The following is a 16,399-nucleotide window of genomic DNA, read 5'->3' as shown; positions in this document are numbered from 1 at the left end:
TCTCATCATTTTGGTTGTTTGAAGTTTGGTTTTATTTTTCTTTTCTCTTTTTTGTTTTTGCTTAATTTGCAACCCTACTTTTATCCCACAATAAATCTCAAAATGCCTCACTTTCCCGGTCTGTAAAATATCTGATCTGAGACTATATGTCCAAGATAATAAAGTAGAATGTCTGAGCTGCCTTCACCCACTAAAGAAAAAATCAAGCCATTATCTGAAATTTTCTGCACAACTTACCTAATTAAGAGGAGATCATGAAAAGTAAACCCAGAGCTAGAAAATTAGCAATCTTATTTTGTAAGATATTGTAAGGTACTTCCTATTCTTTCATAGACCTTCTAATAGAATAGATACATCGATGGGTAAATTATTAGCAAGTGGAGTACTTGAGAAAGCATCAGCCATGTCCACATGACATTACTAATCAAAGTCCCATGATCTCGAGTGATTCCAAGGAAGTTCATTCTCAAGGGATTCCAGTGATGCCTCACTAGTCTAGTTGTGTGAGCTCCCAGAACCTGCAGCTCAGCATCCTCTAGGAACATCTTAAAATGCAGAATTCAGGCTCCACCCCAGACCCTCTGGATCAGTCCTCACTTCAACAACATCTGTAGGTGATTCACATGCACAGGGAAGTTGGAGAAACCCTGAAGCAGAGGATTGACATGTTCACACATAAATTGACCTTTTGGTTTAATACCATTTGAAATAATCCTTAACAAAACTCTCTTTAACACCTAAGAAGAAATCATTTCTTTTGACCAAATATCTTTGATATGCAACTCTTTCTATTTTCTTCTTATGAGGATCCTAAATGACAATTTCTAATATTGTTTTATAATGAACATATTTAACAAGATAAGACAAATGTAAGTTCGAAAAAGACTCTCATAAGGACTAACTGGACAGCCTATTATAAATAACATTCTGGTTTGTCCTTCATTAATAACCCATAAATTACGTGGCACATACTTCCTGGCCCTCAAATCACCAGTAAATCTCTTGTGTTTCTTCATTTCGTGTATTGTAAGTTTCATAAGAATATTTCTATGCCAACACCACACCTGTACCTATTTGTATCTAGGTTCCTTTAAAACTGAACAGAGGGCATGTAGTTTGAGCCTATGGCAAATTCCAAACTGCTCTTGTGAAATTCTGAGTTTTAAAAAGTCATAGAAAGGTTTCCATAGATTTTAATTCCTTTTGAGTTTGAAATCCTCACTTCCTTATGCCTGCCCACCTGTTTTTTAGAAGTTACAGTCTTGTGGGGCACTGGGGTGGCACTCAGTTAAGCAAACCGACTCTTGGTTTCAGCTCAGGTCGTGATCTCGGATCGTAATCTCCGGGTCGTGATCTCAGGGTTGTGAGATGGAGCCCTGAGCCAGGCCCCTCACTCAGCGCAGTGTCTGCTTAAGACTCTCTCTCCCTCTCTCTCTGCCCCTCCCCCCCAAATAAACACATAAATCTTAAAAAAAAAAAAAAAAAAAAAGAAGTTAGTGTTGTATCACAGAAAAAAAATCTGGAACTGGAGCAAGAACATCAGAAAAGCCTGATGCTTAAAACTAGTTCCGCTGCTAAGTGACTGGGTGTCTTTGGAGATGTTACTTAACATCTTTAATCAACATCCCTCAAACTAAGTTTTCTCATCTGTCAAATAGAGACAGTGGAGTCTGGCATTGTCTCATAGGATTCTTGTAAAACTCAGATAACGTGTGAGTCTTTATGAGGACTGTATTATGTATAGTCACACAGTCATAAGATTTGTTTAATGGTTTTCAATTAGGGCTGGCAGTGGACTAAATATTATACGTGTATTTTCCTGCAACACACCTAATTTGGAAGAAAGGTGATCTTAATTTTAAGAGTTCCATTTATGCACCGGGAAGGGAACCACAGAGCATATATCTTATAGACTTACAGCTTATGGCTCTATGTCCTCAGCAACCGCAACCTTCCCTTCTGCTCCTCAGAAACGTAAAGTTCTCCCCCTTGCCTGGGACAGTGACATGTTCTGGGACACCAAGCAATGAATTCCTCATCAGGGTGCTACTCTTCACTCTGTGAAGTCAAAAGACACAACGTTTGGTGTTTTTTCTTCTGTCAGAATTCCATATAATTCCATATAATTCCTCCATCTTTTTCTAGGCAAAATTTATTAATAGATTACAAAAACATGCTTTGATATTTTTAATTACTCACCTCTTTTTCTAAAATATTACTCCTTCAAAAACACACATCTTTATGTAGTGATCATAACCGAGTCACTACATAATTGTTGCAATCAGTTACTAAGTAGCTCTGTCTCCAATCACGTAATCCCAAATTGGAGGAAGTCACGTGGTCATTTAGTCAAAAGACACCCCAGTACAGAATTCCCCCCACCAGCAAATGGAGGAGAAACTAATTTATCTTTTTGCTGTTGTTTTAATAAATACAACATAAGGGGTGCCTGGGTGGCTCAGTTGCTTGAGCGTCCAACTCTTGATTTAGGCTCAGGTCATGATCTCAGGGTTGTGAAAAGGAGCCCTGTGTTGGGTTCTGCACTGGGCATGGAGCCTGCTTAAGATTCTTTCTCTCCCTTTCTGCCCCACCTTGCACTGGTGCATACTCTCTCTCTCTAAAAAATAAATGAATAAAGTAAAATAAATCATATCTTAATAAAGCTAAATTTTAAAAATACAACATAAGACACATTAGCGAGAGTTTGAAAAAGATGAGGGAGGGGCATGAGGGGAGCCACTTCTAATCTTTCCACCTCTGTGCAACTATTACAAAAAAAAGAATTTCCCTTTTTGTGTAAAGCTCCTATTGACTGTATTCACATTCAACAATATTTCATATAAACATTTTCCTTAGCATGTTGAAGGTTATTTCCCACATCCAGCATAATGTTTCTAGCTTCAGTGTCTTCGCACGTTTTTCTGCCTGGGATGTCTTTCCCTAGTGAAGTCAGGCTCAGCCTTTGTCTTAGCTCAGGTGTGAGTTCCTGGAGGTCCTTGCCACACAGAGTGCGCTCCACGGACCAGTGGCATCTGCATCACCCAGGAGCATCCTATAAATGCTGAAGCTACGCTTCCATCCCAGACGTTCCCAATCAGAATCCGTACTGTAGTTAAGATTCTCAGGTGTTATGGATTAACATTTGAGAAAGGTTGTCCTGGAAAGCCTTTCCGAACCACCTAACCATGACTTCCCCCCACCTCCCACAGGCCCGCCCACCCATCCAGGATAGGTCAGGTGACTCATTGCGGTTTGCCTTTAATTCCCCTCACATGGGCCTCCCCAGCACATAAATTGGTTGGATATGGGGATGGACTCGTTTTGCTCTTCACATCCCCAAGTTCGAGCACGGCGCTTGGCACGTAAGCTTCAATTTTTGGAGTTGTTTTATCACTTTCTGACACCGCGGCTTTGTAGATGAAAAAATACAGGTGAAAATTTCTTTCATGCTGGGAAAGTGGGGAGTCAGGTAGGACTCTCTGGGTCACTGGTCCGCAGTTTGAGAGTCCCCTATAATTGTAGTCTTTACTGTGGAAAACATACTGGGGGTTGGGGGGAAAGAAATGCTTCTCTGTGAATAATTTCTGAAAGTCCACTATTGGAACTTGACCCTTTTTGCTTAAGGTATTTAATATCTATTACCAGTATCTCTGGGAGAACCTGCACTTTACACTCAACCTCTCCGGTGAGCAGCTAGCAGATTTTGTAAGCATTTGATAAGACCTAGAGATAATGATTCTCTGACCCAAGAAGATAGGGCATTCTAGTAGGTGTGAGGGAAGTTAAATGGTGGAATGCTGCGAAACAACTTCTAATCCTGACAGATGTTACAATAGGTTTTATCTTGAATCCTATCATAGATTGCTTTTCCATTAAAACAAAAAATGTGTTCTCTATAAAAATCTCAGGATAGGACATTTCCCACCCCCCCCATCCTGCCTTTCATCTAGTCCTCCTTTCAAGCGAACCACTGATACCCTGGGTTGTTTTGTTTGTTTGTTTGTTTCTCCCCAGATACTGGTTTTAACTGTAGACAAAGTGCAGGTCCTTCTACAATGAGGTTTCTGAACTCCTACTAAAATTAAACAGCTGAACTATGGGGAGCTTTCTCTGTGTTTAGCAACCGCTTTGTCCTTTCAGCGTGGAAGGAACGTTCTGTGAACTTGAGGATGGACAATCTGATAGAGGGAGGCTCAGCCCAGGAGGCTACTGTTTTGAATTAGCAGAAGACTGATTAAGGCTTTGGAATCAAGTTGTACCCAGAAACAAGACATGTCTGTCCTGCAGGGCTATTGTTTGTCTTATGTGAAAGGAACAAGAGGCTCCTGGTACTGCTTACCAATGGCTCTCACAATCAGCCTCCTAGAGCACGAAGAGTATAACTACATTCGAGAATGTGTGGCTGCTTTTCCCCTTTGGGAGCCTGTCGCTGTGCCGATCCCTCACCATGGACACCAGCTTGAGTTGAGTTGTGAATCTGAGTTGGGTTTCTCTTGCGGAAGAGTGTATTAAGTTGTTTTTCTCTCCTAAGCTGCTTATGAGAGTGTCGGTGATGATGCTATTCACAGTAATTTGCCCAGACAGGGACTTTGGGTGGGGTTTTTAGGAGTCCTTTGACACCTTCAGAGTGTACCTAGTTGAGCAATCTGACGCAGGTGAGCCATGCGGAATGGGAAGAACAATTGTGTTCTATACACTGTGACCTCAAGCCTAAGTCCATTTGAGTCATATTTTCCCACAGGATTTGTGGCCCATCCCAAAGAACGAGATTTTTAACACCCTATTCTTGTGAAGTTTAGTGTGGTAAGCCTTGCGAGCTCTTGGAATCTGAAAGCCATGGGCATTTTTTGGTTTTTCACATTTGGGGGAGTTTGTTTTTAAATGTTAAGTAGTTAATAACTTTTTATTAATTCCGTGTGCCTTTGGGAGACTTCTATACTTTGATCTCCCTATCTGAAAAAACTGCAAATTATCTAATAACGATCATGAATAGAGGCTCTAGAGATTAAAAAAACGAAGAGGAAATTAAAATTCCATTTGCAAAGATTTAAAGTATTAGAGAAATGCTGGTCAAACCAAGAGGAAGCAGCAACATCTACCAAAACATGCAAAAGGAAAAAAAGCATGATTTAGGAGTTAAGACAAAGGATGTTTGTCTTTAAACTACCCCCTTAAACAATGATCTTCTTTTAAAATCTTCGCAAGTTAGGCAAACCACCATTCCCACTATTCTTATTAAGCCAACTTGAATCGGTTGTAGGGAGGACCTGGGTCTTGTCCCAGCTCTGCTTAAAGTGCAGTCCAAACCGGTCAATCCACCTGTGACCTCTAGCTGCCTCAACCAGGAGGGTATCTTACCTTTTACCTAAGATTTCCCCACGAGAAATCTCAGCACTCCAAAAGGCAGTTGTTAATCCATCTTTCTTAGAATAAAATCTAATAGAAAATGTAATGGGAACTGGGCTTTTTCTTGAGAGAATCCATAAGGTTCTCCACACATGAGGAAAATACATCATTTTGCTAGTACATTAGCACATTGAATTATTTGAATTGCAGTAGGCAGAAGTAGCAGTAAGATTCAAACTTCCGTTTAACATAATGCCATTGTAGCTCAAAATATGAAAGTGTGATTTTTGGCAGAGCAGGCACATTTTAAAGAGCATCCACTCGGATACGCTGCTGAGTTTACTTTTCCCCATGCATGTGGTTGTTAGCATTCCGTCCTCTCCCCATCCATCGGCCTGGGCTGTAGAGCGATCCCATATCTTACCCTGTTAGAAGGGAAGACGTGGAAAAAGCAGGCCTACTGACCCAGTCCAGCAGTGCGTTGTATTGAGCTGCCCCCAAATACAGGCAGAAACGAGCACTGCATCATCCTGGCACTCAAGCACATGGTGCTCATGGGAAGGCTAGGGGATGCATTAGGGCTCCCCATGGGGAGCAAAAAAGGAAGCACCTTGTGGGATGGGGAGGAACAAGAAGGCACAAAAACTCGCTTCTCTAGGGAGGACCCAAAAGATTTGAAAGAAATAAGAATCTTAAAACCCGGGGCACCTGGGTGGCTCAGTCATTAAACGTCTGCCTTCGGCTCAGGTCATTAACCCTGGGGTCCTGGGATCGAGCCCCGCATCAGGCTCCCCGCTCGGCGGGAAGCCTGCTTCTCCCTCTCCCACTCCCCCTGCTTGTGTTCCCTCTCTCGCTGTGTCTCTCGCTCTGTCAAATAAATAAAACCTTTTTTAAAAAAGAATCTTAAAACCCTGCATTATGTACAATGTCTCTAAAGCATGAAATCCCTGCAAAAATCTGAGCTAGCTAGCATTCAACCTTAAAGCTAACAGGAAAGTTTCTACTTGTCATCAAAAGATAGTTTTATCCTTTTCTTCTCTGCCCCCCATCCCTTCCACTGCCAACCTTTAGAGAATGTGGTCAAACCATGGGGTTTGCTGAGGTCACAGACTACGGAAGAGGCAACAAATAGGCTTCACAAGGGCCAGTGAGGGTCATGCTCAAGGCCACATCCACAAGATCCCTTCAGACGGGCATTCTCTCCCATTCTTTCTGAGCCATTGGTTTTCCCTAGGGTTGATTCTACTTTGACGTTTCCTCATCCCATAACTAATACTCCGATCCAATTGACAAGATGTGTTCCAATAGTGATGATGAACATAAAGTATTTTCCATTTACACAGACATCTGCAATAGCTAAAGAATTCTTATACACAGCAGCAACAGTCTAAATAACTGCACTTGACAGAAAACTTCGGGGGAAAACCTCAGCCCCAGGGAATTTTACTCCAGGTGCAATGCTCTTTACAGCAGGCAGGTTTACAAATGATAGTTGGATTCCCCCAACCAGCCCTCCAAGGTCCCTTTAACTCCTAAAGCTTTTGAATTGTAACAACCTCCTATTTCCCGTGGAAAGATGTATGGGGTTTCAAAAAATTGGTTGATTAAATCCATTTTGGGTACACATCCCACCACAGATGAGGACTCTTAATATTCTGGCATTGATGGTCCCTTGGTTTCCCCCAGTTTGAAAATGCAAGTGCACCTTGAGAAGTCCTCAGGACTTGTCCGGGAGTGATGTTAGAAAGCACTGGCAATCTCAGAAGCCTAACCTGCTACTTGGAGGCAGAATGATAGTTCAGGTATACTAGGGTTTACTGAAATATTTAGCTTTTGCAAACTTTTTTTTTTTTTTTTTTTTTTTGTCAGAGCACAAGCAGGGGGAGCTGCAGGCTCCCTGCTGAGCAGGGAGCCCAATGCAGGACTCGATCCCAGGACCCTGGGATCATGACCTGAGCCGAAGGCAGACACTTAACTGACTGAGCCACCCGGGTGCCCCGCTTTTGCAAATTTCTTAAGTTTTTTTGCTCATTTTTTGCTTTAGAGGGACTACTTGGTAGTTCATGTGAGCATCCTCCTATCTCTCAAACACCCTGGATGTATGTGTGGTAAACTCAGCTGAGTCTGTTCTCTACACAAGGGAAAGTAAGGGGCTTCATTGAGGGTGCCAGAGTAACAAGATCCAGAACCAGCCATTTAGGTCAGCAGAGCAGAAATAACAAATGTTGGTGATGAGCACTCCCTAACACATTTGTGCAGGTGAGTTAATTAAGTACATAACATCTTGGAAAGCAGAGAACTTTCCCTAAGGACCTGAAACTCTGGATGAGTACATGATCACTGGCGGGCTAGGGATGTGGGGTAGAGAGGAGAAGCAAGGGAAAATGTGCTCCAAAAATGGACTTTAGCTCCTTAATTTTGCTTTGGTCCGTCCTTGGTAGGAGGGTCTGAGCTATAAATGAGTTTACTTCATTTGGGATCATCTGAGTGAGTGGCACATCTGACTTAGTGCAGGCCCGATTACCACATAGCAGACTGTGGGAAGAGCTCTGAAAACCAATTGTGTGCCTTGCAACTCGGTGTGGTCCCCAGACCAGCAGCATCTAGAAGTTTCTAGAAAGGCAGAATCTCCAACCCCACTCTGGCTTATTGAATAATAATCTGAATTTTAAGATTCTCTGCTGACTCAAAATCTGAAAAGCACTGCCTGAAGGAACCTGAGAGAGAAAATACTCCTTTTCCTCTAATTTTCAGAAAGAGGAGAAAACAAATGGCTCTCAAATCCTACATATCTTTCAAAGGAACAGCAGTCCTAAGTTTTTCCCTTTTGTTCTTCACTTTCCTGTCCATGTGTTTGCCTTCACAGCCTCATGGTATAGTTATTAGTGTGTGTCTGAGCTCCTCGCTGGGGCGCTGCATATTGCTCACACTTTAGACACCCAGCACTTAGGGCATCTGGGATATACTAGATGCATAGCATGGTGTTCATGAGCTCCAGCTCTGAAGTCCAGATTCCCAGCCCTGCCACAAGCCTCTGCTCATGTATCTGTAAGCTAAGAATAAGAACTCTCCTCCGTCAGAGGGTTACTGGGGGAAGGAAATGAGCTGATCGAGGGAACATACTTAAGACAGCACCTGACACGTACTAGCTGCACCAAAGTGGTAAATTGTTCTTAGGTGCTCCGCCAATGCTGAACAAATGAATGGATAGGAACTTCACATAGACACTTTATGAAGATCGAAATTTGGTGTTCTGTTGCTTCAAAAATATGAAATTTTAATATGCAAAGAAAGCCTGACATAAGGGAAGAAAAAGGGAAAATGGGTCAAAATGAACCCTTAGGAAAAGCATGTGATTTGGACTCAGAAGACCACAGTTTGGATCCCAGCTCTGTCCTTTATCAGCTATGTGATCTCCTACAATGAACAAGCTCCCATGATTACTCTTTATTTCCTGGGGTTATGCAAAAAAAGGATTTGTAACTGACCAAGTAGGAGGGTAAGGCCCACCTTGCTCATTATTGTATTCTTACATCTCAGTCCAGAGATGCCCTGTGATGTGTTGTTCAATTGTTTGGAGCATGCACTCTCAATGGGGACAAAACTTAGAAATTGTATTGGTTTGTGGCCCTCTAAATGTCAACCCTAACAGACAAAATCTATCCCTTAGTATTTAATTTTTTAAAAAATTTTTATTCATTTGAGAGAGAGAGCATGCGAGTGAGCACAAGAGCACCAGTGGGGGGAGGGGCAGAGGGGGAAGCAGACTACCTGCTGAGCGGGGAGCCTGATGTGGGGCTCCATCCCAGGACCCCGGGATCATGACCCAAGCCGAAGGCAGACACTTAACCAACTGAGCCACCCAGGCATCCCATTATTATTTAATTTCTTTGCAGTGGGGAGTGAGCTGACCAGGAGGCAATGTCTAAAAGGGCTCCTTGGGAGGCAGAGAATGAGAGGGATCATCTGGGAAAAAATTAGATGGCTCTAACTCTGTGTCAGATGAGAGTTCCTAAAGAAGAGAAATAAAGGAGCAAAAGGCAGCTAGCCAAAAGGCAAGCACAGTGAACCCATGGAGAAAGAATTAAGATTTCAAGATTGGGGTGAGATGATCTATGTGAAACAATTTTACAAAATGAAGTGCTATACTCCACCTTGGAGCTGCCTGTAGAGGTGGCCGCCATCTCCTCTTCAGCATCATGGCTGCCCTCGGATCTCTGGTGAAGCCCAACATCATTAAAAAGAAGACCAAGAATTGCATCTGGCACCAGTCAGACCAATATGTAAATACTGAGCACAACTGGGGGGAAACTCAGAGGTACTGATAATAGGGTACACAGAAGATCCAATGACATCCAACGTTGGTTATGGGAGCAACAAGAAAACAAAGCACATCCTGCCCAGTGGCTTCTGGAAGTTTCTAGTCCACAACACGAAGGAGCTTGGAGTGCTGCTGATCTGCAAGAAATCTTACCGTGCAGAGATTGCTCACAATGTCTCCCCCAAGAAGCACAAAGCCAGTGTGGAAAGATCAGCCCAGCTGGTCATCAGTTGCCGATCCCAATGCCAGGCTGTGCAGTGAAGAAAATGAATAGACGGTGTATGTGCATGTCATATTTGTTAATAACCCATAAAACTACAAAGAAAACTATAGACCTGTATAATTATGGAAAGAGAAGGGTGTTTTGTCTTTTTTTTTTTAAGATTTTACTTAGGGAGAGTGCGAGTAAGCATGAGCGGGGTGGAGGGGCAGAAGAAGAGGGAGAAGCAGGCTCCCTGCTCAGCAGGAGGACCCTGGGATCATGACCTGATCCAAAAGTAGACACTTAACCGACTGAGCCACCCAGGCGCCCTGGGAAGAGAAGGTTTTAAGAAACATTTCAAGTTGGAGGGGCGCCTGGGTGTCTCAGTCAGTTAAGCGGCTGTCTTTGGCTCAGGTCATGATCTCTGGGTTCTGGGATCGAGCCCCACATCAGGCTCCCTGCTCTGCGGGGAGTCTGCTTCTCCCTCTGCTTGCCGCTCCCCCTGCTTGTGCTCTGTCAAATAAATGAAATCTTTAAAAAAAAACATTTCAAGTTGGGTATTTTGCCTGGATTTATTTCCCATAATAGATTGGTGTTCTGTTCCCACCTCCCACCCAAGTTTTATCCATGACAATAGAATTGATGCTTCTACTCTGGAGCAGCACTAGATTATTTCCCAGATGAGTGGGATTCAGCATAAATTTCCCCATCAAATAATTACTGATCCAGCCCCCAAACATTTTGTAAGTGGGACTCTTCTGTAAGACCCCACAGCAGGCCCCCCAAAAATAATGTGGGTGGTTATCACATGAGCATTTTAGGATGCACACTAGCCCCAACAAAACTTAGGGGTAGAAGCTATGTAGATAATCCTGAATATCTCAATAAATTCCATCCACTTAACACTTTTAACAGACTACTGAAAATGTGAGTCTGAAAAGCTTCCCACACACCACTACACTTGGACAGTGGTTATCCATCTTTTGAGGGAGGTCTTAGCAACCCTGGTTACCCAGTGTCCTAAGAATCCTCCTGCCACAGCCAAAGTCTTATTGAAATCTCCCATTACCCTTTCAAAAAGTCTATTCCTGCGTTTCTTCTTTGGACGGTCAAAGGAATAAGACGATAAAGGTAGGCCACGTGTAAAGCAAGGATTTCATTTCCACTATAACCTGAACGCTAAATTTGGACACTGGGCTCTTAAAGGGAATCTGATCCCATTTACTGTGCTACTTTCCTGCTTCATGAACATTCTGCTACATTTCATTGTCAGTCGTACTTGTGAGGAAAGCCGTTCTTCTATTCCAACTATTTTCGGGGATCTCTGATTAAAAACCAATACAAGGATAAGTAATCATTAAAAACATTCACAGACTTAATGCATATGGTATTTCTCATGTAGCTTGTCTCATGTCTGTCTTTTTAATTTTACTTTTGTGCCTTTCGCACGGCGGATATTCTAGAATAGAAAGGGCAATCTCAAATTATTTTAATCCTGGTTCGCATGGGAAGTAACAGATGGATAAAGGAGGATTCTAAGAGGGGGGATGAGGCTCAGTTTGTATGAAAATAACTGAATTTCTATTTTATTATAGCTATGACTTTAGACAATTGGGGGGATTATACTTTATTTTTATAGAAGCTTAAATCACACGACCAAAAGAAGTTTATAACATCATTACCATTCTTAATGTATGCCATCAAAATCCCTTTATCAGCTGGCTATAATTTTTCAAAGCCCTTAAATATACAGTATGGGTCATTTTGTAGTCTGGCTTGCTTAAGGAGTGGAATGCATTGTACCACACTCAATGCCCAAGATTCAGTGTAATTTGACCTCCTTTACTTGCCAGATAATCTCATTTGGTCTTGGTTTCCCTGGTGTGTGCTCAGCTCTGTGCTTCCCGGCAATCGAGCCTCTAGTCCCCTGGGGCAGTTGAACTGGGCAGGCTGTTGGCCTCCCTCTGCTGCCCTGGGGAGGGCTCTGAGCCCAACCCATCCAACCGAGGCCACTAATTGAGGTGGTGCTCGGCGGAGGGGGGCTCTCCAGAAGACTACTATGGAGTAGGATCAGCCTAAGGATTAATAGCCTGTGACTTTATGTTAATGCTGATAAGCTGCTTTCTTCCTAGAAAGCTGTGGCATTCCCATACTAAAGAATGTGATCTGTAACTGGAGTGATTCAGTATCTGAAAGCACCCACAGGGAGTTTGGAATTCAGGATACAGCTCATTTTGAAGGTCCAAAGAGAGCTCAGTCATCTCCTGAGGGGAAAACCTCCGTTCACATCCCAGCGGGGCTCCCTTCTTGGAAAAGCCGGGAGCAACTGGAGAAACGGGTTCCGGGTTCCGGTCTCTTTGTGAGGAGGACGCTTTCACCTTGCATTAGTCAGAAATGTTGCTGGCTAAATACACAGCACTGAAGAAAGAGCCAGATCTTTTTTCAATGGTGGGCATGAATGGACAATCTCTACAACCCTTTCTTCATTCTGATATCTCTTATGTGCCTGTGGCTTTATGGCCAGACATGGAAGCAGCCTCTTCAGGAGGGGAACTCTCAAGCTAGGACAGATGTTCTATGCGCCACACGTGGGATGCCAGAATTCTGAGTCTGTCCAAAGAGGATTTGAAATGTCTAGAGGACGAGGGGGAAATGGACTTTTGTAGCGACAGGGAATGTGCTTTGTTAAAGAGTGTGGCCATGTCATGACTCTTTGGCTAACAAAGATACTTGGTCTTCTCAGTTAAAGCCAGCAAACCAGAGAAAGGGGCTGGCTTTCTGAGGAGCTGCACAGTGCTCAAAACAGGAAGAGTAAAAGTCAACATGGTTTTTCCTAATGTGAAAGAAGACTGCACGCTCCTCTTTGTGTGGGGGTGGGGACAGTTATGCTCTTCTTTAGTGTGACCCAGTTCAGAATACAGAACACCTCCCTTGTCATCCACAAGAACCACGCGGGATGAAATGCTAGTCCTGGACCAATAAGGGTGAGAATTTGGGGAAATTCTTGCATAGCATCAACTCGAAGGTACAAGGGATCCCTATCAAACTGCTACTTAGAAATTACTTCTAGTTTTCAGTGTATTTGTATCTATTTTGGCTTTTAGTAAAAGTTTAGAAAGGTTGATGTGGAAGAAAGGGGGGATAGCAGCAGAGAATTCTCAGATAGGCAAGACCGGGTGAAATATTTTTTCTTGGATCTGTACAAATTTGTTGGGCAAATTCCCAACCCCATCTTGCCCACTGTCTCGGGGCTTTTGTTGCTCTCTGGAAAAGTAAGAAAATAAGAGATTCTTGCTCAGTTGTAATTGCTGTCCAGTCTTTTTTTAAATTAAACTATGTTTTTAGATCATTGTACGTGAACATGTAGTTGTAAGAAACCATATGGAGCTTTCTCATGTGCCCTTGAGTCCCTTCTCCCCCCCAATGGTAATATCTTACGAATTTGTCACAACCAGGATATTGACATGGATACATGTTCAAGCCCAGTGTTGCCCTTTTATGATCACCCCCTCCTCCCACCACTCCTCCCTTGCTCCCCCCTACTCCTGCAACCATTAATCTGTGCTCCATTTCTACAGTTTTCTCATTTCAAGACTGTTAGATAAGTGTAATCATGTGATAATATGATCTTTGGGGCCTGGCTTTTGTCACTCAGGATAATTCTCTGGAGGTTAATCCAGGTTGTTGTGTGTTTTCAATAGTTCTTTTTTATTGCTAAGGAGCATTCCGTGGTAGGATACGCCACAGTTGGCTTAACCATTAGCCTGTTGAAGGACATCTGGGTTGTCTCTGATTTTTGGCTACTGCTAAAAACAAAAAACAAAAACATAAACAAATTTCCATTTGTCTGGAAAAATGCCAAGATGTACAATTGGTGGGTTGTATGGTAGTTGCATGTTAAAAAAAAAAAAAAAAAGTTTGCCAGAGTAGCAGAACCATCTTACATCCTCACAAGTAGTGTGAGTGCTCTAGTTCCTCATGGGTGTTTCATGTTGTCTCTATTTTAGCCATTCTGCTAAGTGTATAATGATATCTCATTATGGTTTTTAATTTTCACCTACATAATGGCTAATGATGTTAAATATAATTTCATGTGCTAATTATTTATATATCCTCTTCAGCTAAATGTCTATTCATGTCTTTTGCCCACTTTCCAGTTCATTTTTTTTATTGTTGAGTTTTCAGAGCTCTTTATATATTCTAGAAACTAGTCCTCTGTCAGATATGTGGTTTGCAAATATTTTCTCCTAATTTATTCCTCATATTTGCATCTACTTCACAGGGACAAAAGTTCTTAATTTTGATAAAGTCCAATTTACTTATTCCTTTTATGGATTGTGTTTTTGGTGTCAAGGCTAAGAACTCTTTGCCAGGCCCCAGGTCTCAAAGATTTTCTGTGTTTTTCATAGTTTTATATTTTATATTTATACCATGTTCCATTTTTTATTTAAAGAGTTATTTGAGAGAGAGACCACGAAGGGAAGGGAAGGGAGGCGGGGAGAGAGAGCATGGGGGGAGGGAGGGAGGGAGCTTGGGGGAAACCTGGGGGTGGGGAGCCCGGGGTGGGGAGCTGGGGGGGGGGGGGGGGGGGGGGAGAGGAGTAGGGAGCCCGAGAGGGAATCTCAAGCAGACTCCGAGCTGAGCATGGAGCCAGAGGTAGGCTCAGTCTCACCACCCTGAGGATCATGACCTGAGCAGAAACCAGGAGTTGGCCACTTAACCTACTGTGCCACCCAGGCGTCCCCCATGCTCCATTTTTAATTTTCATATAAAGTGTGAGACTTGCAGAGAAGAACTGCTTTGCCACTGTCCAACATCACAGACAAAACTACCTTACCTGCCGCGCCCCCCCACCCCCCACCCCCCACTGGTAGGGAGCCGTGCTTCCGCCCTTGCAAGGCTGTGCCTTATCAAGCACTTAGATGCCAGGAGCAGAGCAAAGACTTCCCGGGGGTTTCAGATCTATAGTGAAGACCTGGCTTTTACAGCGGGATGGTGTGGATGAAAGATGGAGTAGACACTAGAGTCCATCCGACTCCTAGAAACTGTCACTTTCTCGATGCACGACGTGGGCCACTTGCTCCACTACTCTGAGCCTCAGTTTCTTCATTTGTATTAAAATTTAGGAGATTAAATTAGATACAATATGTGAAATGACTGGGTTTTCAGTAAATGGTCCCATTCTTCAAATTGATCCATTACAGCTGTTGAAAAATGAGCAATGGGCCATTGTCAGACAACAGAAAAAGGCCAATTGTATATAGCCAAATCCTGAGTTCTAAGGGGGAATTATCTAGTTGATAGGTAAACTAGGAACCTGTACTCTTCCTAGCTGGGTGGCCAGTACTTTCCCCAGTAACATAGCTACTGAGTATAGTATCTTCCATAAAGATGGCAAATGAAAATTTTACTGTAATTCAGTTAATTGCTAGAAGACTGAAGGACTTAGGAAAATGACATGGGTAGGAACAGACTTTTTTATCTGATTTTTTTTATCAACTATAATTAAATTATGGAAAGATGTGAAATACCTATGAAATTAACTTCTCTAAACTATGTGAAGAAATTCTATCAGAAGAAAAAGTTGTTAGCTTACCGAGTTCGGTACTTAAGAACATCTGTACTAAATTTTCTGATTTTTTTTTTTTTAAACAAGCCAACTTTACAAATGACATTTGAGCTCTCTTACTGAGCAGTAAAACATTGAAAAATCAGCTCCTACCTTTACTTTTATTCTCTCCATACCTACCATTTTGCTGTTCCCATTTTTTTTCACCATCTCCTCTTCCCCTTATGAAAGATATAAAATGCCTCCCTCCTTTCTTTAAAAAAAAAAAAAATTTTCACCCAGCAACATCTCCAGACATAGTTCTGGAGATCATCTTGCATTGTGTCTGCCACAAATATTTTTATGCAATTGACTTTAAAAAAAAAAAAAAGTAAGCACCAAAGGCATTTGTGTTTTCTGTTCTAGGACCATTTTAGAAGAATAATGGGCAGGGTAAGGCCCTAGGTGGAAGGCAGCAGTCATTTCTAATTTGTTTCTTGGGGTGGCAGGAAGACCAATTAAGGCTCATGCACATAGGCATCTTGGCTCTTTTTTAGCAGCATCTGCTTGAGCCATAAGCAGCCTCCCCAGGAACCATCCACTTCCCACCCTAACACTGGACCCTCAAAACCTGGAGCTCAGATACGTTTCTTAGCCTTGAGAATTGGATCTGTCCTTCATCAGTGTACTTGTCTTATCACTTAGAGCATGTTTTGAAGAGCAAGAGCCAATTCACATAAAGTAAATTATGTTGGTGTGTAGAGTTTGAAATTTGATCCTGGCATTGTTTAGAATGCCTATTCTCTTAAAACTTGATTTAATTGAAAAAAAAAAAACTCTTCTGACTAGAAGAATAAGCCTGTGTTGATACCAGATATAAAACCTGCAAATAAACCTAAGTTTAAGGAAATTGGTACTTTAATGTTGGCCTTTGACATCGCACTTCGAGGCACTGCTTCCTAGGGTTATCTGCTAGTACATG

General features: G+C 42.5%; 1 protein-coding gene and 1 pseudogene across 1 annotated transcript in view; both read left to right on the top strand.

Moving 5' to 3' along the window:
- Positions 1-16,399, top strand: part of MAPRE2 (microtubule associated protein RP/EB family member 2) — a 150,632-nt gene that overhangs the window by 9,090 nt on the left and 125,143 nt on the right. The gene's annotated exons all lie outside the window — the stretch shown is intronic.
- Positions 9,209-10,074, top strand: LOC116642817 (annotated as a pseudogene).

This window comes from Phoca vitulina, unplaced genomic scaffold (genome assembly GCF_004348235.1).
Source record: "Phoca vitulina isolate PV1807 unplaced genomic scaffold, GSC_HSeal_1.0 scaffold24, whole genome shotgun sequence".
NCBI lineage: Eukaryota > Metazoa > Chordata > Mammalia > Carnivora > Phocidae > Phoca > Phoca vitulina.
This window is presented reverse-complemented; position numbering and strand designations above follow the sequence as displayed.